The sequence below is a fragment of the Hemicordylus capensis genome, chromosome 2 (assembly GCF_027244095.1).
Source record: "Hemicordylus capensis ecotype Gifberg chromosome 2, rHemCap1.1.pri, whole genome shotgun sequence".
In the NCBI taxonomy this organism is placed as follows: domain Eukaryota; kingdom Metazoa; phylum Chordata; class Lepidosauria; order Squamata; family Cordylidae; genus Hemicordylus; species Hemicordylus capensis.
The window spans coordinates 327566426-327589679 of NC_069658.1; the positions used below are offsets into that span (position 1 = coordinate 327566426).

General features: G+C 42.9%; 3 long non-coding RNA genes across 3 annotated transcripts; 2 read left to right on the top strand and 1 right to left on the bottom strand.

The window, feature by feature from the left end:
* Positions 1–3108: 3108 nt before the first annotated feature.
* On the top strand, positions 3109–14137 carry LOC128342260 (uncharacterized). Its single transcript, XR_008314872.1, has 3 exons — positions 3109–3226; positions 11416–11515; positions 13973–14137. It is a non-coding gene; the product is annotated as an uncharacterized LOC128342260 (long non-coding RNA).
* LOC128342261 (uncharacterized) lies at positions 3486–4130 on the bottom strand. The gene is made up of 3 exons (XR_008314873.1): positions 4022–4130; positions 3743–3802; positions 3486–3552 (listed from the first exon to the last, which is right to left on the bottom strand). It is a non-coding gene; the product is annotated as an uncharacterized LOC128342261 (long non-coding RNA).
* Positions 14138–18183: 4046 nt separating the features above from the next.
* On the top strand, positions 18184–22928 carry LOC128346983 (uncharacterized). Its single transcript, XR_008317327.1, has 3 exons — positions 18184–18362; positions 21363–21474; positions 22315–22928. It is a non-coding gene; the product is annotated as an uncharacterized LOC128346983 (long non-coding RNA).
* Positions 22929–23254: the final 326 nt, after the last annotated feature.

The window sequence follows — 23254 nt, forward strand, 5'->3', positions numbered from 1 at the left end:
TTCTTATATGATGATATATATATAAGCAATAAAATTTTGAGACTTATCAAGGTGGAACCCTTTCTTTGCTGCTCACCTTAACTAAAGGGGTCTCTTGTACCCCTGTAATGTTCATCCCAGTTACATAGACTTAGGCTTAATTTCAAAAGAGGATGAAGACCAAGACCTTGTGCCAAAGGCTAGATCAAGCAAGTGTCTTTGAGGAAGGAGAGGGAAATACACACACACACACACACACACACGTCATGGAGGTATTCTGGGAAGCTATTCCAGGAACAGGAGGAGAAGCAAGGGAGAAATTTGTTTAAAAACCATTTAAAAAAAAAAAAAAACCCAAATGATTTGGTTAGAAATGTTCAGGTGTAGGAAAGGAACTCAGTGAGTCAATTCCAATGGATTGCAGTTACAGGCAACTTCCACTACGTCTCCATATATGGCCCCTACAAATGGGCTGTTTTCTTTTTTCTCCTTCACCCAACATTTAAATGAGCCTTCCATGTTTTAGTGAGCTGTTCAGTCAATGCTGACCCATGAACAATCTGGACTGTTTCTCCTGCTTCTATGACTGGTAGCAAGTTGAAGAAGGCAGCCCAGGAGGTACCCTACACATCACAAGCAACGCTATCACTGTTTTTGTCAAGGTAACAATTATGGTTTCATGTGAATGAAATAAAACACACCCTCACCCCACTCATTTCATCATCATTGGTAGTAAATTAATTTTGTTCTCTGTACCTAAGTTTATCCATGCAAGGTCCCTTTACTTTTTACTGCATTATGCCAAAAAAAGGCTCTGTTTGACTGAGTCAAGTGAGCGTAGTAGCCTCACTCTTTGTCCCAGGTGCTTTTGCCACATAAAGGACTTTATTGCCCCCACTCAGCCAGGAAAGGAACTGGCCACTCAGTCTGGGACCTCTCTTAGCCTGTCTAATATATTATGATCAAAGGTGGGACTCAAAAGTGATTAATCATTGTAATATTAGACTCCACATCTCCCAGGGAAAAAGAGCTTAGTCATCTTAAAAGATCTAAATGCAGGAGATTTTTCTATCACTTTAGTGGAAACCTATTGTCAGGAAACTGAATGAACGTTCTTAGTGTCTTCATTTAACAAAGCCTTCTTGTAGTCAATACAGAGAGTCATGGCAATACTTTATAAAGACTAAAATTGGGAAGGGGGGAAGAGTGTAAAGGGGTGTGAACCCACCTAGCCCCGCTCCAGGGGCATAGCTAGCAAAGAGGGGATCCGTGTTCACCCTTCTCCCCGGAGGCCCCTTGGAATGAGGGAGATAATGAAAAAGATAGGGAGGGGTGGAGCTGGGAGGCTCTCAGGAGCTGGGGGCCCCAGGTTCTTTGAACCCATCCGCTCAATTATAGCTACACCCCCTCCATTTTGAGGTGCCTAATAGATTGTAGTCCAATGCATATTGCTTTAAAATGTTCTCAGCCCTTATACATTCATTATTGTGTAACACATTAGTTATTGTGCAATGTTGTGTATTGTTATTAAGGCTATGATCCTATGCACATTTAGTAGGGAGTTAGCCCCACAGAACACAACTGGACTTATTTCTGTGTGTTTCTGACACACAGAGGATTGCATTGTTGGTTTATTTTTTTCTGACAAGATGCTTTCAGAATTTCCACATCTTAAAAAACTGACTGGATTTCTGCTCTTTCCTGATGGGAGTTGTATACATTTTTTCTTTTCATTTTCTCTAGACGAGCAATTTTATACACAATCTGCCTGTAAATTCTCACACACGAAGGTGGTCCAGTCTGTAGCTTCTAATGTTCTCTCACCCATTTTTATCTGTTTAGCACCCCCATTTCTTAGGCGTATCATGCATGTGAAAATGTGAACGCTTGTTTCTGTCAGGGCCCTGTGGGTTAGGGTTAGGGTTAGGGTTAGGGTTAGGGTTAGGGTCAGGGTCAGGGTCAGGGTCAGGGTCAGGGTCAGGGTCAGGGTCAGGGTTAGGGTTAGGGTTAGGGTGGGAACAGGCCTGCTGGAGTCCATGAGAAGTGTCAGATGCACATACATAAGTTCAGGTCCAGCCAAAGTCAAGATTTAGAGCAGTGAGCACAGATCAGGGGAGTGGAGACAGTGCCGGCCCTTCCATGAGTCCTGCTGAGGTCACCTCAGGTGATGGTATGGAGACAGCCTCAGTGAGGATTGCCCTCGGGCACCCTTGCTGCTGCCTCTGCCACTGCCTCACCAAGTCACCACTGCTACTCAGGCTCCTCAATATCTCCCTTATTGAATTGCCAGCTTCTATTTTTTCCTTTCTTCCTGCCAGTAGGGAGCAGGAAATGGAGCAACAGAAAGTGTGTATGGATACACGGTGACACGGGTGCAATTGCACAAATCTGCATGATCAAAATAAAGTTAGAACCAAGTCTGGCATTTTGGAAGAAAGACGTATGCGTGAACACGTAAGAAGTGGGAAGGCAAGAGTCAAGCATTAATGTAACAAGAATTATGTTCTGAGCACACACGGCTGGTGATTGTCAAAGTGATTCTAACAGGGGTGGCACAATGAATTCTCTGTATTATCCTAAAAAGCTTGATATATCAGCAAGATCAGCTGGAACAAAGAGTACAGCTGGGTCTGCTAATGTGGAACAAATGTTTTATCTCTGGGAGGTTTGTTTCCTCTCTTCCTCCCTCTTGTTTCTAGCAGGAATGGATGAGTGTCTGCCTGTGCAGCTGTACATCTGAGTGTGACTCTGTACTTTTTGCACTGTACCATGCCATGCGTAAGCAATCAAAGGAAAATAATTGTAGGGAGCTGAAACAGCCTGGAATTGTGCCCTCTCCTCTGGCGTATCACAGAGTGATATATTACGTACTCCTGCTAATCAGAACTGCACACACAAAAAACATGCTGTGACTACTATTGTGTTACACAATCTCTTAAACTTGTGAGCAGTGACTTTCAAAGAAGAAAAATGTTTTTGCAGGAATCCTTGCTGATACTTACTTTTTCTGAGTCAATACTGATGCCTGTGGTAGGAGAAGGTGGTGGTATATAGGGTAGGGGCTAGATTAGGGGAACTGTGGGATTGCTCTCTTCTCCTCTGAACCAGTACTGATGGGAGGAGGGCCCCAGGAAATGAACTGTAAGGCTTAGGGTGTTAGCTTCTTCCTCTGAGTATGTACCGATCCTACTGCCCCAGCTCAGTTCAGGAGGGAAGCTGCAAGCAGCATTTTCTGTCTCTTGGATGGGTGAGTCTTGAGCCTGTCTCTTCAGATTCAATGTCCGGATCAGCTCTAGCTGATTATGGATTTCTCGGGTGTTGTGTTCAGCAAACAATTACAGCTTAAGTAAGGAGCTGAACTCTGTTGTGACTTCAGATACTTCGCTTCCATGAGGCTCACGGCCATCATATTAACTTTTAATTTTATGTCAGAAGTTACAACAAGCTAAAACCTGTGGAGATTAATGGAGTGTTTTGGAGAGGAATTGGAGAAGCGTCACTGATCAGCAGGCCTCAGTCATAATCCGCTCAACACCTTGTAGTAGTTCTTTTAAGAGATGCTCCTCCAGAGATCTAGAACGACATCCAAAAGCAGAGGTGACTTCTCTGAACTCTCCCAAAGCACTCTGAAGGGCCTAGTTTCAGGAAGTTTTAGGGGAGTACGCAAGTCTTGACAAAAAGACATAGTAAGGGTGCTATGGCTTGGAAAGCCACCTCCTCTCCAGGCCTTTTTACCCCACACAGGATAGCACTGATTACTTACAGATTCTTCTTGTGTGGTAGCCTAAGGGCTAATCTCCTGCTGTGCTGGAGATCTAGTAGGCTGTTGGAGGTGAAGTTATTTATTATTAAACTGCAGTTTCTAGCAGAAGACGGTCTCTAGAGTCACAAGCTAGGCCCATCTTACAATATCTTAGCAGCCAGGTTCAAGGCTAGCTCCCAGCTCAATTTCCTGCATTTTCCAGTCACTTGTGTTGAAGCACTGGATACCACCACCAGCACCACCACCTCACCCCTCTGATCCATTCAGAGTCAGACCCACACTGAGAGAGATCCTGGAGCTAGGCTGATCCAAACTGAATCAGTTTTAGCTGCTTGATATGAGTCTTCCCTGGCTCCTTTTCCTCTGCACACAGTGGGGAGAAGAGCTCCTGGTGGGTACTACAGCAGGATCTCTGTTAAGCCATACATGCTGCCAAAAGCAAATGCACAAGCATCCAGGGCAGCAGGAAATCATGGGAAATGTAGTTTTCATATATTCCAGGGCAAGGGTCAGATGGGAACCTCACTTTTAATCATTCCTAATGTCGCTAGATGCTGCTGCACATTCTCGCAGTAGTATCTCAAGACAGTGAGGCTGTTCTTACACACAGCCTAACCCAGGCTAGGAATGCCCAGCCTGGGTTAGGCTGCGCATGAGAACTGCCAGGATTGGGCCTGATCCTAGCACCACCTAGTCCAGCTTTTAACGCTGGATGTTAGCCGAGGTTAAGGGAGCATGCTCCCTTACCCCCAGCTACCTGCTTGTGTGTGAGCACAGGCTGCTTCCCGCCCTGTCACACACAGAGACAGGCGCCTAGAGTGTCTGTCTCTTGGCCCATCGAGGCGCCTGCCTCTTGGGGGAATCCCCCAATGCAGTGCATGTGTCACACGTTGCACTGTGGGCTCACGGAGGCAGGACCACAAGTCCCGACCTCAGATCAATCCGCCCTGCTCTACGCCGCATGGTGCAGGGCTGATCGTGTGGGAGCACGAAGGACGCTCTCACCGAGCAACGAAGGATCATCTGGGTGGAAGACAAGGTTTGGGAAGTCTCCCCCACCCCCCGCCACCTGCCTGTCCGCCTGGTAGGTCATGTGAATGGCCCCACTGGGAACTTCTGGAGCATGTTTGACAACATAATCTGGATCCCCTGGATGACTTCTGGTGCAGACTGGGAGATAGCTGCCCCTTGCTACTCTTCATTCTCTTTTCTCTGTTTCCCAGACAATATCATGGATTGACAAGGCACTCTCTGCTTGAATTGTCCCCTTTGCTAAGCAGGGTCAACCCTGGTTTGCATCTGAATGGGAGACGACATGTGTGAGCACTGTAAGATCTTCCCCTTAGGGAATGGGGCTGCTCTGGGAAGAGCGTCTGCATGTTTGCATGCAGAAAGTTCCAAGTTCCCTCCCTGGCACCTCCAAGATAGGGCTGAGAGAGACTCCTGCCTGCACCCTTGGAGAAGCCACCGCCAGTCTGTGTAGACAATAGTGAGCTAGACAGACCAATGGTCTGACTTGGTAGAAGGCAGCTTCCTATGTCCCTGTGTTCCAGAACTGTGGTATAGCACAGCATAATGGTGTTTCTGAGATAGATTTTTGTCATCTGTCTGGTCATTCTTTCTCCCAAAAGTCCCTAAAGCAGGATATCCCAGCATGCATTGTCTATAGGCTGCTGCTACCACTGTGTGCATGTCTTTTCCATTGCTGAGGCCCAGCGGGAATGTTGCATAGATTTTCTGACAGAATGCATAAATAAAAACACAATTAAAGTTGATGTAAAGTTGGTGTTGTAAGAGACTGAGTCAGATGAATATGCTTTAACTGGTTACAAATATATGTTAACAATTGTATTGCAGTCACGGTATGAATAATGAGTACATCTATTTTGCTTGAAAGAATTCTTATTTGAAGGACATCAAAGAACTCAAAAGATGTTAGGGACCCTGAATGATAAATCCCCAGAAGGGGCCTGACCCACACCCAAGTAATGGTAGTATAACAAAAGAATAACACTCAGCCCATGAATACCAGTTCAGAAAACTTAAACAACTGGTGGAAATTACCAGATTTGCCTCTTTAAAGACATCCTGAGATTGAAATTAATTACAAAACATTTGGTTCTTTTGTGCATGAAAAGGGGTTTTCTCAAGTACAGAGATCTTTGAAGAGATAATAGGCATTCTCTACTGCCAGAAAATATAAACCTCATGTTTATGGGCAAATGAAATCCTTTCTCCTCAGTGAATGATTTTATGGGACTTTTATGGAGAAACTGAAACGAACACAGTTTAAATCATAAGCATTAAATGAATAAGAATCACATTGCTAGAATTATTTTTAAGATTGCTGAAAAAACAGTGCATTAAAGATCTGAGCAAGCTGGGGTTTCCTTTTTTTATTTTTAACCGGAAACTTTTCTTTTTTTTTAAATGATCTCTTTAGGTAGGAGACTGACAACCATAAAAAGCAGAACATCCTGTAGATTTCTTAACTGATTTCATCCTCTTGCATTAAAGAGGCACCTGTCAGTCTATAATAACCACCTTTATAAATCTTACACAGCTGTTAGTCCCTTTTTGCAGACAGGAACCAAGGCACAATATTGAATGACTTATTCAAAATAATCTAGGAGTTACACAGGCTGAGTACAGATGATTGTGGCAGCATGTTTGTGACAGATAATTGTGGGCAATGTGGAAGTTTTCTCCTTACTGTTACCATAGCACTAACCCGGATATAGAACTGGTAACTGATAACAAATATGTACAAAATATCTATTTGTATTTATTGCATTTCTATTCTTCCCTGTCCTGTTTACAATCTCCTCTGCCCACAATGAGTACCTCCAGCCACCTATATATAGGCCACCTCCAGCCTCAGACGCAAGATGCCTCTAACTACCAGTTGCAGGGGAGCAATAGCAAGAGGAAGGGCATGCCCTCACTTCTTGCCTGTGGGCTTCCCAGAGGCATCTGGTGGGTCAATGAATGAAACAGGGTGCTGGACTAGATAGGCCTTGGGCCTGATCCAGCAGGGCTGTTCTTATGAGCATAGTCTCCAAACTGCACAGTGCATGAGGAAGCAGAGGAGTTTGTTAAATGTCACTAGTGATGTCACAGGCAGTAAGCCCTGCCCCCTCTATTGTATATATATTGCAGCAGCAACACTGATACCATTAGCATGTATTTCCGTTGGTATATTACTCCAATGATGATTTCAAAGATAGACAATAAGTATCTCACAAATTGTTGGAAGTATATGAATCAACCAGGAATTTTTTATCACATGTGGTGGACATGAACTAAAGCCCAGAAATTCTGGAAGTTAATTAATAGTAAGATGCAACAAATGTTAAAAATAGACTTTCATTTCTCTCCAGAGATTTTTATGTTAAATGTTACTAAGCCTTATATACTTGCAGAATACACAGAGTTGTCCTTATACCTGATAACTATGGCTAGAATTCTTTATGCTTCTTATTGGAAGACTCATTTGTTCCCAACGTTAGAGGAGTGGTATCTTAAACATTGGGAATATGCTTCAATGGCTAGGATTATCTCATATTTAAAAAATAAATCAGAAGATAAATTTAGCTTTATTTGGGAGCCCTTTATACATTACTATTTATTTATTTATTTATTTATTTCATTTTTATATCACCCAAAAAACGCAAGTTCTCTGGGCGGTTTACAGGAAAACAATAAAAACAACCAATAAAAAGATTAAAACGTTTCAACTTTTAAAATTTAAATCATTAAAACTATTAAAACACAATTAAAACAATATCTAATTAAAAGCCTGGGCAAACAAAAGCATCTTGACTGCCTTTTTAAATGCTGTAAGAGATGGGGAGGCTCTTATTTCAGTAGGAAGTGTCTTCCAAAGCCTCGGGTCAGCAATGGAGAAGGCCCGTCCCCAAGTAGCCACCGGACAAGCTGATGGCAACTGCAGACGAACCTCTCCTGATGATCTCAATGGGTGGTGTGGTTCATAGCAAAGAAGACGTTCTCTTAAATACCCAGGGCCCTAGCTGTTTAAGGCTTTTTAGGTTATAACCAAAAGTTTGTACTTTGCCCGGAAACTTATCGGTAGCCAGTATAGATCTTTTAAGATGGGTGTTATATGGTCTCTCTGAGATGACCCAGAGACCAACTTGGTGGCCGCATTCTGGACTAACTGCAGTTTCCAGACTATGTACAAAGGCAGACCCACATAGAGTGCATTGCAGTAGTGAATTTGTCACAGGGTCGGATACCTCATCCAAGATTTGAATTTTCTCTGCTAATGAATTCTTGAGCAAGTTTGCTTTGATTCAGATACTGCTTAATTTGGATATCTAGATATTTAATTGGATGTTCTGTTTGAATATTCGGGATTGGTGGATGAAAATTCTAATTAGAATACAGGTGGTTAGGAGGAGACGTTGATATGACTGAGTGTTGTTTTCAGGTTTGATGTACAAACCATATATGAGATGCTATCTACTATATTTGCTTATTTTTCTTTTGCTGTACTCTGTACTCTTTTTTATATTAATTAAAAAAACAAAATTTAAAAAAGCATTAGCAAAGGGAAATTTAAGCAGCAACTTTATAAAAAGGTTGCTAGCCTCCTTAGAATATAGGCAAGGGACTGCATGATTGAATGATCCCCCATACTATATTCTACCAAAGACAACCACAGGACTCTGTGTTCGCCAGTAGTCAACACTGACTCAATGGCACAGTTTACCTTTACCTTACACCTAAAAAGTATTTAGGTTAGGGGCCACCTGGGTAGACAAGAACTCTTCTTCCTGACATCTAGTTTTCTATATGAAGGGAGTTCTTTTCTTTCGCAAATGTGGCAAATTTCAGTCATGGAATCTCTCACCTGCAATCTGATGGTAAATTCCAGGAACAGCTTTAGCAAGTGACCAGCTATTTGTCTAGAGAGCGTGGAGGTTCTGGAGTTCCAGTGGGCCCTCACCCAAGCAACATGTCCTCCACTGGTGGAGTTCACTGAGTGACACTTGTTGCCTCAGGGAAATATTGGCAACCTCCAGCTCTAACTCTGATATATAAAGGACTTGGCAAACAGAGAAATGTGTCAGGTGGGGAAATTAGAGCTTCATAAGCCCTTCATTAAGTGACCCAAGACTTCCTGAGCCTATAAAAGAGAAATCTATGCAGCTCTCCCCTACAGCCCCTGTGCCACAGCTCGTTAGCACAGAGGAGGCAGTAATGAATTTCTTTATGGACCCCATCACATGACAAGCACAAGCTGAGCCCCCAGTGAAGAAGCATGAGTGACAGTGAGACAGGGGAGGCCTAAGGAGCGATCTTGTTCAAAAGTCCCAGCACAGCTCCAATGGGACGTAATTAAAAATGATTAAACCATCCTCCTCCTCCAGCTCCATGTGATGTCACATAAATTCTTCCCTAACAAGTCCCAGGCTACCTTTCCCTGAGCCGCATGGTTCACAGGGCTCCAGGAAGGAATTAAAGACACATTTGTGTTCATTTCATAAGAAGGCAATAAAATTTCTGCAAAGCGTTCTTGGCGGTCAGAGGTCAGTACCGGTGTGTACATTTTTATTTAAGCTTCTTATTACCAAAGGCAAATGCTGGCTTGTGTTAATCTTCCTGGGCTCTTCCTGTCCACAAGTGCTTTTGAGGAATAAATGGGTCTTCTTGGTCACAGGAGAACAGAGCAGAATATCTGAGTTCAGTCACAGACATGGGGAATATCATCACAGCACCCTCACTTATCTCATAAACATCACCAGACACCCAAGAGTACCATCTCTCAGAGCTGTCAAGTGATCGGTCACTGGCCTTTCGTAACCCCAACCTATGTGAATTGACATGGGCTGGGCAATAAACATCAGTCTTTCAGTAACACTCCCTTGTGACACACCTACCCAGTTCTTCACATGATGCAGTCACTTCAAGGTTCATCTGTTCAAAAGGATGTTTCCTGATTAGGCAAATGAATGACAAATGTTGGCTGCTACAGTATGTCAGCTTTCAGATGCTGTCAAATATTCATCACTACATGTGAAATGTTGACTCCTGATGAAAATTCTGATGTCTATTCTGATCAAATAGTTGCAGCATAGTCGGACATCCAGATAATAATTGCTATGAACATATGCAGAGAATTTTGAGGAGAGCTGTATGGTGCAAATTTGTTTCAGCTCAGGACACCTAGAAGTCACCATATCTATGACAGGGGTGTGTAGCATGGTATTATTTAAAATTATTTGGAATTTTGAAAAATAATACTTTTCAACAACAACAAAAATCTTAATGCAGTTTACATAATAAAGTAATAAGAAAAAGAAGATTGTTCTCTTTTCCAAAAGGGAGTTACAGTAGAGCGAGAGAGAGAGATGCAATACCAGAAAACAGCCACTGGGAGAGATATATGCTGGAATGCATTGCACAGAGACATTGCACTCCTCCTATACAGAAGAGATGCAGGACTTAAAAGAGAGGTGATAATTAAGAATCCATAAGGTAATGATCTTACCATGATAATACTGTGATCTTCACATCCTCAATAACCTAGACACCTGTTTCTAGGCCAGTGCAATACATTAAATCTAGAATGTGCTTTGCCCCATATATGTGGCAAATATTATTTGTAAAAGATATCATCATCCACCTCTGAAGAGCCATCTTCAGCACATGTGTCTAAGGGGCTTCAACACAACCTCTAAAATGTTGCAACAGGATGGTTGGAATGCTGTATCTCAATCCCAGTCTATCCTGAGTCTTCAACACCATGGCCGTGGTGGATGTGGGACCATATTGATGCCTATTATAAGCTATTTACAGGTCCCTTTGCATTAAATGACAGTGGTAGATGACTGGCAGTTTCACTGAGATCAGCCCCCCAAATTCAAAGAGAGGGGGAAATGCAACACTGAGGCACGTACAATTAGCTTGTCCCTATGGCTTTGCTGGATTTCCTTTCCTCCCTGCTATACTTCCCCCTGCTTATCATGATACCACTTGGCTTGCTACTCATCTCAGTCTGGCAATTTGGGCTGACAGGCAGATGCAGAGGTACACCTAGGTAATTTTGGAGCCTGAAACTAAAGGCTCCAAAACTCCACAGCTGTTGATTCTTCAAAACCACATGTGTTTTGGCCTGATCTCCAGCCCAAACCAGCATGTTGCTCTCTCTGTGCATCCTGGGTGTAAGTGGGAGGCTAGGGGGCGGGGTGGGGAGTCGTGCTTCATTTAGTTAGGCTCCTCTGGGCTCCTCTAGACTGCAGTGTGTGGGGGGGATGGGGCTGCAGTGTGTGTGTGTGTGGGGGGGGGGCTGTCAGTTCTCCAAAACCACACACATTTTGTCCCAACCTCCAGACAAAACCTGTGCGCTGCTCTGTGCAGTCACTCCATTTAGCTAGGTTGTGAAGAGCTCCTCTGGGCTGCAGTGTGTGTGTGTGTGTGTGTGTTTGGCTGCAGCGTGTGTGTGTGTGTGTGTGTGTGAATGGCTATGTCACTTGTGTACAATGTTTACAATATTTTGCAGATAACACCATCCTGAAGGACATTAAATCAAGCAGGAGAACTGTGAGGTTTATGGGAAAATTCTGGGAAGATAATCTGTAGTTTTGGACATGGTTGTTAAAGCATTTATTTTTAGTTATCATTGTTGTTTGTGTGTGTATTTTCTTTAGAAAAAGAAAAAACGAAGTTCAAATTTAAAGCGAACTCAAATTACCTGCTTCTTGTTGTGTTGTTCACTGCTGAATAATCATGAGGCTGAATAATCAAGAGGTGGGATCACACTTTACTATTACTGAATCCACTAATTTCATTTAATTGTGTTTGTTCAGGCGGGGGAGAGTGTGACTTTATCTTAGTTGAAGTTTTTGCAAAGTTTTTGGTATTCAACATCAGGAAGTTCTACCTTGTGATTTAGATAGGCTATTCCTCATACTGGGTAATCAGATTTCCCCTTTTAAAACACCTGGAAATTCAGTAATCCAAAAACCTTTGGTTTAAGGTGAGATCAAGATGCTTTACATTATCACTCATGCTCTAAAAAGAATGGACATGCCCTATAAGCTGTAAAGACTTTGTACGGTCTGATATATGATGATGGCTTTAGAAATGAGGCTCCATACACCCACATTCTGGCTTGGTCTTTCAGTTTGACATTGGGCTCAGGGGAGGGATGCATCCAACCAGACATTTAACACATGCAGTTTCCCTAATCACTTCCTAGAGATGCCCCTAATGAAATTCTGCCTGGTACACCTCTGATAAACACAAACCAGTCAGAAATCAAACCGGTGGGTCTTCTGATTTGCAATTCACCTGCAGATGCAGATTCATCTTTCACCTGGTTTGGCAAGCAACCAACCCTACAGACATACCAAGAACTGAACAGATTTAGGACCCACTGCCTAATTGCTTTAATTTAACAGTGTTCCACCAAGTTAAGGGATGCCTACAAATATGTGCTAGTGGTTGATCTAGCCCATTGCTTGAAACTGTAGCACAGAATTTCCACACGCATTTCCAGATTGCCAAGACAGTATAATAAAATTAACAAATAATGATACACCATTGGGAAGGTACCAGGTTTGTAAGAAGGAATCAAGGTCAGAATTTGTCAGTAAGCATAGAAATACCAGAAAAGAACCTCCTTGACTTCAAATAGCAGAATTCACATAGCTAATTCAAAACATATACTGACGCTTACCCACATACAAGCAGCTTCTACTCAGACTACCTAAAACATCCACTGTATATTGTCAAGCCATACAATACGATCATATGTACTCCGATCCATTAGACAATCATGACAGTCATTAATGCAACATGAAGCAAGCTTTCATTAATTTAAAATACAATCCTAGTGTTCTTGAGAGCCAAATTTTGAAAGCTAGATCAATACCAAGGGGCGAAAATCAACAAAACAGAACTCCACTAGTGGCAACATACAGCTCTCAATTATTATTATTATTATTATTATTATTATTATTATTATTATTATTTATTAATTAATAAAAACTTTTATACCGCCCTTCCAAAAGGCTCAGGGCTAGGGGTTTCAAAAACTCCTATTTTGAGAGTTTGGGATATAAGAGCGTAGATTTAGAAGAGTGGGACATAGAACACTGAAGCTGATGTATGTATGTCGAAACGTATGTTCTTTGTTGCAGGTTTCCTCCTTTTTTTTACGCAATAGAAAGGTCCAGCGAGAAGTAAAACTCCCATTATTGAAAGTGATCCATGTCCTAAGGAAGCCATAGGAGGGACCCCATTGTTATCATACAGACCACCACCAAATTTGAAATTAATGCATACCAACTACAGCACACTTCTCATCTAATTTGTAATGACCATGTAATCAACTTAGGTGCCAACCATACCTTTTTATCAATTAAAGTAACACTCTTTGTGGACCTTATAGCACCATCTGCCAACTACATAGCATCTATACCTGTATATCCACCAAAGTGATATACTGAATATTATGCACTAAACATCCCTCGCAATTTACACCAGACAAACAGGACTGTCCTTAAGACAGATCTGATATTAAGAGCAATAATACCAAGAAGCCAGTCAGTCTACAGGGACACAGCTTTACAGACCTGAAAATAACTGCACTTAAAAAGATCAATCCTGATGGACACATGCAACAGGAAATAGCTGCGCAGGAGTTCATTTAAAAATTGACACTATTAACCAAAGACGTATGTAATAGGAATTCCGGATTTCTTTCACACTATAAAGATTCCACTTAATGCAAGGATTTGACTTGCAACCTCTCAGGGGACAGGTTCAGAAGCAACTTAAAATGGGGTCTGGACTCAGTAGTCGGGGATAGCTGTCAGACAGCAGAGGCCTTACCCAGCATCTCCAAGGCATGGGGATAGTCAAGAGCAATGGTAGGCAGACAGGAAGGCAGGAGCTGACAACCACCCAGCAACCCCACAACGTAAAAAAACCCCGAAGGACAGGCACAGGAGCAGTAGCAGCAGCAGCAGTGCTCCTTTGGCTGAAGGGCTGGAAGAGGGCTCTCAAGAGGAACTTTGACCATCAGCCAAAAAAAATTAAATACTGGCTTTAATCATGGGGGTAGAGATTGTATAACTTTATATGTTATTTTAAGGGGTCACAGTGCCAAAAGGTTTGAGAATCCCTAACTTATTAAATTACTATCACTGTCCTTTAAAGAACTTTAGAATGCTTTTAACTGATCTTTCTGCTCTTTTTCAGCCAGATCCTGTGCTGCATCTGATGGACTGGATGGCCTCTCTTTAGCGTCATTGAGAATTTTCAGGGATGACAATGTATGACAAAGCCACTGTGAATGATCTGGATAACACTCTGTGTCATGTTTCCATGCACTAATGAAACAAGCTAGCGACTAAAATAGTTCGACGCAACTGCTATGGCAATCCAGTGGGGTAACTCAAATAGCCACATAATAGGAAAGCATGGTGTTTAAGTGGCACTTTCGTGAAAGGTTTATTAGACACAACTTGGTCTTTTAATAGAGATTTCTTCATGCACATAATGGACAACTCTCACACGTAGCTGCTTCCTGTCACCTCTGACATCAGCAATATAGCTCCTAGTTTATCTTTGGCATTAATGTGCTTCATTATACTTCTCCTGGTTCTGTATAAGTGTCCTGTGCTTTCAGCCCACCTCCATTTAGGTTCCCTCCTTAGACTGACAATGAACCAATTAAGATTTGGATGCTAACCTACTAATGCAGCCAGGCATGGCCTCTTCCCCGGCTCTTGTACAATGACAAAGCACCTCAGCGACAGCAGGGCTGGCTCGTTAGTGGGAAATCTGGGTCTCAGGGAAGTCTAGCTGCGGCTCTGCCTCTGAACTTTGCTGTGCAATTACATGTTGCCATTTCTGGTTCATCTCCTCAGTATTCATCATGGTGTGTGCATGGTCAATGAATGCTTCAGGGCCAAGGGGCACTGGTGATATTGTAATTATATTGTGCAGGCTTAGGCAGTTTCAGCCAGCTCCATGGGAAAGTTTAATGGGGTGGAATCTACCTTCAGAAACAAACTACGGCTTCAGTTTCCTGCAACCACAAACTCCATCAGTTCAATTACTGGAAAATTGCTTTGCAGGAATAGGCCAGAAATGTCTTGAGATCAAGGAATATCTGGAAACATCTTGTATCGATCCTCTCCTTGCAATTGCATAATGATGGGCAAGTGAAAACCAGCTCTCAGGTCTAGGGCAGCCTCTGCACTCATTGCACTGCACCCGCACCACTCATTCCTCTTACGAGGCCCCCTGACTCCTTCAGATTGTATTAGTGCTACTTGATTTGAACTAAGATGATTTGTTAGTTCAACCCTGTCCCTTTAGGTCTGGCAAATAGGGATCCTTAGCAGGTTTTTACTACGTATCCTGCAACTGCTTTGACATCTACTCCTTTGCAGGACATGTCATGACCTCTAGGAGGGAAACAATTTCACATGTGCGGAGGCCAACTAAGAATCAGGGGCAAGGCAGCTTCCCAGTGAGATGCTGGGTTGGGCATTTCTGCCCCACAGAGCATTCCAGGTACTGGTGGAGAATAAATTTGCTGCTGTTTAAAGTGGTATTTTCCTGCCCTCACCAGCTACTACTCTTTGTGGGCATGAGTATAGTGTATAGGGAGAATAAGAGCTACAAGTGTCTCTACCACAGAAGAAAAGGCCAGTTAGATCAGACTAAAGTTTCATCTAGTCCATCTGCCTCTAAACATGGAGTGTTCCACATCACCATCCTGACTAATAGCCATTGCCATATGCTTCCAGGTTGGAGATAAATGGCAGGCACAAACATTTGTCAAAAGGAGTAGTAGTAGTAGTAGTAGTAGTAGTAGTAGTAGAGTAGCAAGGAGCTTCTGGGTGCAGTGTGCTATTTTTATTCAGGTCCACTCCTGGCTAAAATACATAAGAAAAACAATGAAATAATATTCTTCATGAGTCATTACCACTCACTGGAAGAGGCTAACCACTCTTTGCAATAGAACGGAGTCTCTTGCACCTGTGGAAAACTTATTATACTCTCTAGCCTAATAATCCCTTAGTGGATTCTTTCTTACATCCTACGTCTATCACAGCAAGAGAAGGAAATGACCACGAAGCAATAGATTGCTGTTGGTTTTTGCTAACTGGCTGATTTGACTCCTATTAATAATATAGTAAAAGTGGGTGATGAGATAAGAAAAGAGACATTTTAAAAATCTGAGCCTGATTAAATGTGGATCTTGTAAGAATTAAGATGCAGGAAGACTAAGCTTAAGCCTCTGTGCAAAGGGGTATTGTTTTTTTTAAAAAACTATAGAAATTGTTGTGTTTTTTTTTTAAAAATGTGTAATTTCAAAAGCACCCCCTTTAATGCATAGCAATTTACAAACCTAATTGTTAATGCCATGGATCTCAAATCTTTCACTAAAAATGACCCACCAATGAAATGTCATCTTTGTTCCAACCTTTGATCTGGAAGTGAGACCTTCTCTGATGAACAGTGCAAGCCTCCATTTCCTGACAGCTCATTCACATTCTTTTTGTGATCTACAGGCTAAGCTGTGACCCACTCCCACTGTGCTAACACATTCTAATGCTGCCCGTCCACAGTCGTCTGCACCTCTATATCTATCCTGGCCTTTTTTGTTTGCACACATGCACTGAAGATTCTCCCTTTGTCAATTTGCTTTGCTCCTGGTTCCACTGTCTGCACATCAAGTCCACCGCACATCAAGTCCACATCCCCCCTCCCTCTCCCATATTAAAGTACACTGTGGTCTTAACTAATGACCCTTGGGACCTGCCCAGCAGAATCCGCTCCAGAGACCAGAGTGGATCACTACACAGAACAAAAAGCTTTGTGTTTCCAACACTGGCCCTTTCATGCTCCTGAAAGTCCTGGACTTTTAACCTTTTTGCTGAGTCTGTTTTCCTAACCCCAACAGGAACTCAGGTCTCCAAACTTTAACATTAGCCTTGCTTTCCCCTCTTGACCTAAGTCTAGGTTTCTGGATTCCTTAACGCTGTCAACACTAGCTCCTGTGCTAATGCACTGACAGCTTTCTTTATGGATTTTTACTCAGAGTGCAAACTCATACCCTAACATGACTGGAAACATCCCATTCCTCCATAGACAAGCTTACCATTTTAATTTGAGACGGTGCCCCTGTCATGAATGTGTAACTGCAGATGACACATGCCACCTTCGGACATAACACCAAACTGGAAGCAACCGTGCCAGAGGTTCAGTTTTGTCCGAATGCATGAAACAGCGGTTTTGTTACAAAAGTGACCCAAGGTTTTTGACCCCAAACTGTAATCTGAACCTTCTATTTGTAGTGAGTTTCACTGCCGAAACCTCAGGTCTGAAAGCGGCATTGTGTTGTCTGAATTCTGCTGCCACCATAACCTGGGCTTTGTGCAGTGGCTGCTCCTGATACCATAGAGAGGGCAGTTCAGACCAGCCCATAAATGTGTCAGCTCTATGCCTGCCGTGCTTGTTGCTGGCCGCCTCTCCAATCAGTTGCCCTGCCCTCCACAGTCTCCACACTCCTCCTGCAGTTGCCCGGCAACAGGGATGCCCCGTTGCCACATCCCAAGCTCCAATGCATGCAAAGGGAGAAAAATACATTGGGGGAATCCTGTTTTCCATGACATCTTGTGGTACCCCCTTTATCAATCCACACAAAAAGTGTGGGATGACAAGATGGGCACAGCGGGAGAGGTCTCCAGCAATAAAGGGCTGCAGAAATATGTGTACAAACACATGGAGCCCCAGTGACTCCAGGAACTGAGCAAGTCAGTTGTTTCCCAACAAAGATCACACATGCCGGGGCTGACCCAGTGCATAAACCTTCGGAGATCCCATCCGTGGAAACCTTCTTGCTGAAAAGCCATATAAAGAAAGAGACAGCACGTAACCCCACAAATCTCCTGTCTGTATCTGTCCTGTCTGTAGCTTGTGTTACTTGAGCGACCTGCAACACACACCTCGGCATGTTTCCTGGCATGCAGGACCTTTACTTGCAGTTTCCATACAAGATGTTTTGACGGCTTCCATCTGGGGAAGGGGAGGGGGCACATGCGCAAGGAACCCTTTCAATAATAGCACACCTGATCAAGTGCAGCTGCCCAGCAAGGCATCCTTATAAGGTGTTGCATGTGGAGTGTGGTCGGTCAGCGGGGCATTGATTTCCCTGGATGCCTGGACAGGGCCTGTACTATTCAGGCTCCCGTGGATGATGTTGCTCCCGCAAACTGTACGGCGTGCTCCCCTAAACACTGCATGTAGGCTGCTCTCTGATGTCCTTCTCTCCCTCCTGCTTGATTTGAGAGAGGAAGAGACATTTAGTCACATCTGACAGGAAGTCTCACTACTCCCCCCCTCTTCCTCTACTCTGCCACACCGATTGTTTCTAGCAACTGACCTGTCCTACATCTGTGAAACTGTGGGGCAGCCTGGAAAGCTGGTCTGACTCTGCAATGGGAGTTTCCTGCACTGCTGGAGATGCCTCTAGGAATTGGAGAAGGATTGTTTGCTTTGGAGTTTGGCTTCTGTGGCTGACAGGCGACAAGGGGTGGCAGCAGACACTCCAGGAGTGGTTTACCTTTATTGGGTGTGTTTGTAGGGCTAGCAAGATTTATTTTATGATAACCTTGTTCTTTTTTTATGTGGACCTCCTGTTAGTTTTCTCTTTTAGCACTTTCAGCTCAACAGGACTCTGCTGGGTTTTCTTTCTGTTCAGCTTCACCAGTGAAGGGCCCTCTCAACAGGTCTGTTTCTGTAGCAAGAGAAGAGCTCCCCCCCCCCCCACAACTCCATGCTGTGGGATCAGTTCCAGCCTCCCTGAGCTGAGCCCATCACTGTGGTGCTGACACGGCAGAGGCTCGTTATCTCCACCATCCCACCTTGCCTACGGCACAGTGAGAGGGCGGCGTGTCCCCTGGGGAAAGCGATAAAAAAGAAATTATAGTAAAGAAAGGGAAAAAATTACCTTTCCTGAATTTAAAAAAACCACCCCGGGTTGCTGTAGCAACTGAAAGGTGCATCATGTTGCCATGGCAACTAGGAAGTATCCTCTTTTGCCTAGCCTAGCCTAGCCTAGCCTAGCCTTGTGGACTACAAATGATTAGATGTGGGGTAACAAGGAGAAACTTGGATTTGGGGTGGAAACAGAAAACATTCTGGGGTGTCTGTTTTTCAGTTTAAAGGTTGTTATCACTGGAAACTGTAGCCAGCCATATACTTTGGTTTCTTCTCCTGTCCACAACTGACCTCCCCTCTCCATTTCTCACCCAATAGAAGCTGGTGCCTCAAGCACATAGCCTCCAAGATCTGCATAGCCACCTCCACCAGTGTGGTGTAGTGGCTAGAGTGCTGGACTAGGACCAGGGAGACCCAAGTTCAAATCCCCATTCAGCCATGATACTAGCTGGGTGACTCTGGGCCAGTCACTTCTCTCTCAGCCTAACCTACTTCACAGGGTTATTGTGAGGAGAACCCTAAGTATGTAGTACACCACTCTGGGCTCCTTGGAGGAAGAGCAGGATATAAATGTAAATAATAATAACAACAACAAGAAGAAGAAGACAGAACAAGTCAAGAACCAAGCAGAAAAATGGAAAAATAAGCCACTGCACGGTCAATATTTGCACAATATAAGTGGAAAATCAGACATCACCAAGACCCGGCAATGGCTTAAGAATGGCAACTTGAAGAAAGATACTGAGGGTTTAATACTGGCTGCACAACAACAGGCACTAAGAAACAAATGCAATAAGAGCAAAAGTCAAAAAATCCACAACAAACATCAAGTGCCGCCTTTGTAAAGAAGCAGATGAAACCGTGGACCACCTAATCAGCTGTTGTAAAAAGATTGCACAGACTGACTACAAACAAAGGCATAACAAGGTAGCAGGGATGATACACTGGAACATCTGCAAAAAATACAAGCTACCTGTAGCCAAAAATTGGTGGGACCATAAAATTGAAAAAGTGTAGAAAATGAAGATGCAAAAATATTATGGGACTTCCGACTACAAACAGACAAACATCTGCCACACAATACACCAGATATAACTATAGTCAAGAAGAAAGAAAAACAAGTTAAAATAATCAACATAGCAGTACCAGGGGATAGCAGAATAGAAGAAAAAGAAATAGAAAAAAATCACAAAATACAAAGATCTACAAATTGAAATTGAAAGGCTGTGGCAGACAAAGACCAAAATAATCCCAGCGGTAATTGGCGCCCTAGGTGCAATTCCAAAACACCTTGAAGAGCACCTCAACACCATAAGAGCCACAGAAATCACCATCAGCCAATTACAAAAAGCAACTTTACTGGGAACAGCCTATATTCTGCGATGATATCTATAACAGCAACAACATTGACAATAAAATTCGGCCATCCCAGGTCCTTGGGAAGGACTCGATGTCTGGATAAAACAAACCAGTCAATAACACCTGTCTGTGTAAATAAATAAATAAATTTAAAAAATAGAATCACCACTGCCCAGCTCTCTCAAGGCCTGCCCTCTTGACATAGCCCTACATTTTTGAAATGGTGGCAGTCAGGTAGCAGTGTGGAAGGAGATGGCTTAGAAGACGTAGCACTCGCCCTCCCCCTTGCCAAATTCCTCCATCCATTGCCTAATGACGCTGAGTGCAAGTATAGGACTATTGATCAACCCATCATGAAGATGATAATGGTGGTGGTCTCTTCTAAGGATTATCGAGGGTTCATGTGTTGGGTTGGAGGGGCCTTAACTGTAGATGAGCACCTATCATAGTCTGTTGGGCTGCCCAAAAATAGTGTGTCCCACTTCTAAAAACCTTTGTAAGACTGTGTTGTAATGTGTTCCTTTAGTACAGACCCACCTGACAGTATGCCACACAAAAGACAAAGCAGATCCCCATCCCAGACACACAAACAGCATTAACATCTAAAATGTTTTACATCTTAATGTATAAGGATGTGTTTATCAACTGTAGAAAATTCTTTGAAAATAAGGAACAGGAAGTAACTATGCAAAAATGGGGGGTCACTGGCACTTCATTAGTCTGGATATTGGCCACTGTGAATATTACGATTACCTGTGGGAATCACCCTGCAAGGGTCAGTCTTGTCTTTCATGCTTTTTAAATCTACAAGAAACTGCTGGGTGAAATTATATAGGGATTTGGGATGTCTGTAGGGGAAGAATGGCAGTTCAGTCCCCAAATAGTAAAGCAAAACCAGTTTTGTGAGAAAGCAGCAAAGCAAGAGGTCTTGAGACAGTTCTTTAGTACTGAAGGACTACAAGGATTTATTTAAAGAAAAGGTTACAAATAAATGTGAAAAAGCCTGCAGCTTAATTTCAGCTGTAGCTCATGGCTGAAGAGAGAAACCAAAACAAACAGCCGTCTCTGGAGAGATAAAATGGAGACTAACACTGGAAGAACAAAGAGGGGAGGAATCCAGCACTTTTATATATGACCCTAACATCCCCTCCCAGTGGTCACTATGAGACATTGCAGCTGAGAGCTGATGCTGCCAGGGTCCTAGCTCCAACAGTGTCATCAGTATGCTGCATGCACCTGACCCAGCTCTTTTTCTCCTTTGCTTCTCATCCAGGTGTGGCAGCAGATTCCTTGGCATTGGCAACAGGCTAGATTAAATGAATGAACTTAAGCTTGGTCCAGATAAGACAATTATCTTCATGATGAGTGGTTCAATCCACCTAGGGGTAAGTAAGTTCCAGACACACATTATAAACAATTGTGCTGGAGGAGGAAACACATTAATGGCTTATTTATCTTGGTTTTGTGGCTTTTATTCATGTGAACCACCTAGAGCCTCTGAGTTAGGCAGTATATGAATTTAATAAACTAAACTAAACAATGCCATCCAGCCATATCTGTTCCTTTCTTTTTACCATTTGTCACACCTTTACAACCTCTTTGTTGTATGGAGACCTTCTCAACTACATTGCTCTTCTCTGTTTAGTCCGCATTTAAGTTGATAGGGTGTGGGTCTCTAGAGTAAGGAATTGTAGGCCAGAAATGCTTTGCCTCAAAATAGCACTGCTGTGGCATGCTTTTAGATGCCCAAACTCCATAGACAGAAAATATTACATATACATGCACACCCAAAAAATAGCTGGGCATCTTTTTCTTTACCTTCCAAGAAATTTCCCAAGTGTATAGTAAGATTCAACTACAATTATTAGTGTGGATTTGAACAGGACTGAATTTATCAGGATACCTTCTGTCAGTCCAGATGGGTTGATGGACCTGTTGGAATCCAGAATATAAACTTTACCCTCAGCCCATATTGCTGGGACACCTTATTATTTTATTATTATTTATTCGATTTCTATACCGCCCTTCCAAAAATGGCTCAGAGCCATTTCCGTTCCCCTTCCATGTGGGCTAGGCCTGGACTAAAAAAAACCTCAACCTGCTTGGGGCTAATTTTGGCATTGTCAAAGAACTTATGACGGCCTACAGATGTTCAGAATGAAAATAGCTGTTCCAGCCAAAAGTGAGCATAAAGTCACAAGACCCCCTTGTCTCTTTCATTTTAGATGTTGAGTCCAGCTTAAAGTCTTCTCCAGTGTGTGGCTTTACTTCAGGATTTTAGCAGGACAGGGTGAAGACAAAAGAGAACTTGCCAATTTCACTTTTCTTTTTGACAAAATGAAACTGACAGTGGAAATGAAGGTTCTCCTTGGGATGGAAAATGAAATGCAATGCCCTGCCTTCTCAAGCATTAAACATTATGTCTAGATTTTGTTTTTGTTGCATAGCTGTAGAGGTCTAAGAGGATGTCCAGAAGTGAAAGTACCTCCCCTGCAGCTAAGTACTGTGCCTCCATTTGTTGTTCTTTCCCCACTCCTAAATCTATAACCCATAGTTACTGGATAGAGCTCTATTGTTTGCGAGATGATCATGCAAAGGAAATAATATGGTTGGGGTGCATCTTGTAAATAAGCCCTAAGGCATCAGCTCTCTATTTTAGCACTTTAGCCAGTTTTTGAAAACCAAGTAAGAGCATTTGGAATGCCAGTTAACACATTACACAAATAGCTTTCAGCTAAATCCCGGGACTCTCCTCTGTGCCATTGGTAGCTGCTGGAATTCCCTTCCCAGACCAGCTGACGGACCTTCCAAATTTTCCTGCATAACACAGAGATAGGTCAACCTCTCTTGAATGGCCAGGAGGCAGCCAAGAATAACCTATCCTAGCCTATTTCCAACAAATCTCAAACCCTTAAGGAACGCTCACCATTTTAAGGCTGTGAATGACCTTGCCCAAATTGGCAAGTATCATTTGTGCTGTAAAATAGCCTGCACTTTGAAATCAAAGAACCATGATGGACCATGCCAAAACGATGTCATTATTACTGAACAGAAGTAGCTCAAAAATTGTTTTCAGTAGAGTCCATTATTTTGTTTTAAAGTTTTATTTAAACACAAGAGACTTAGATGGCCTAGACAATGAAAAAGCACACTGGATTGTATTAT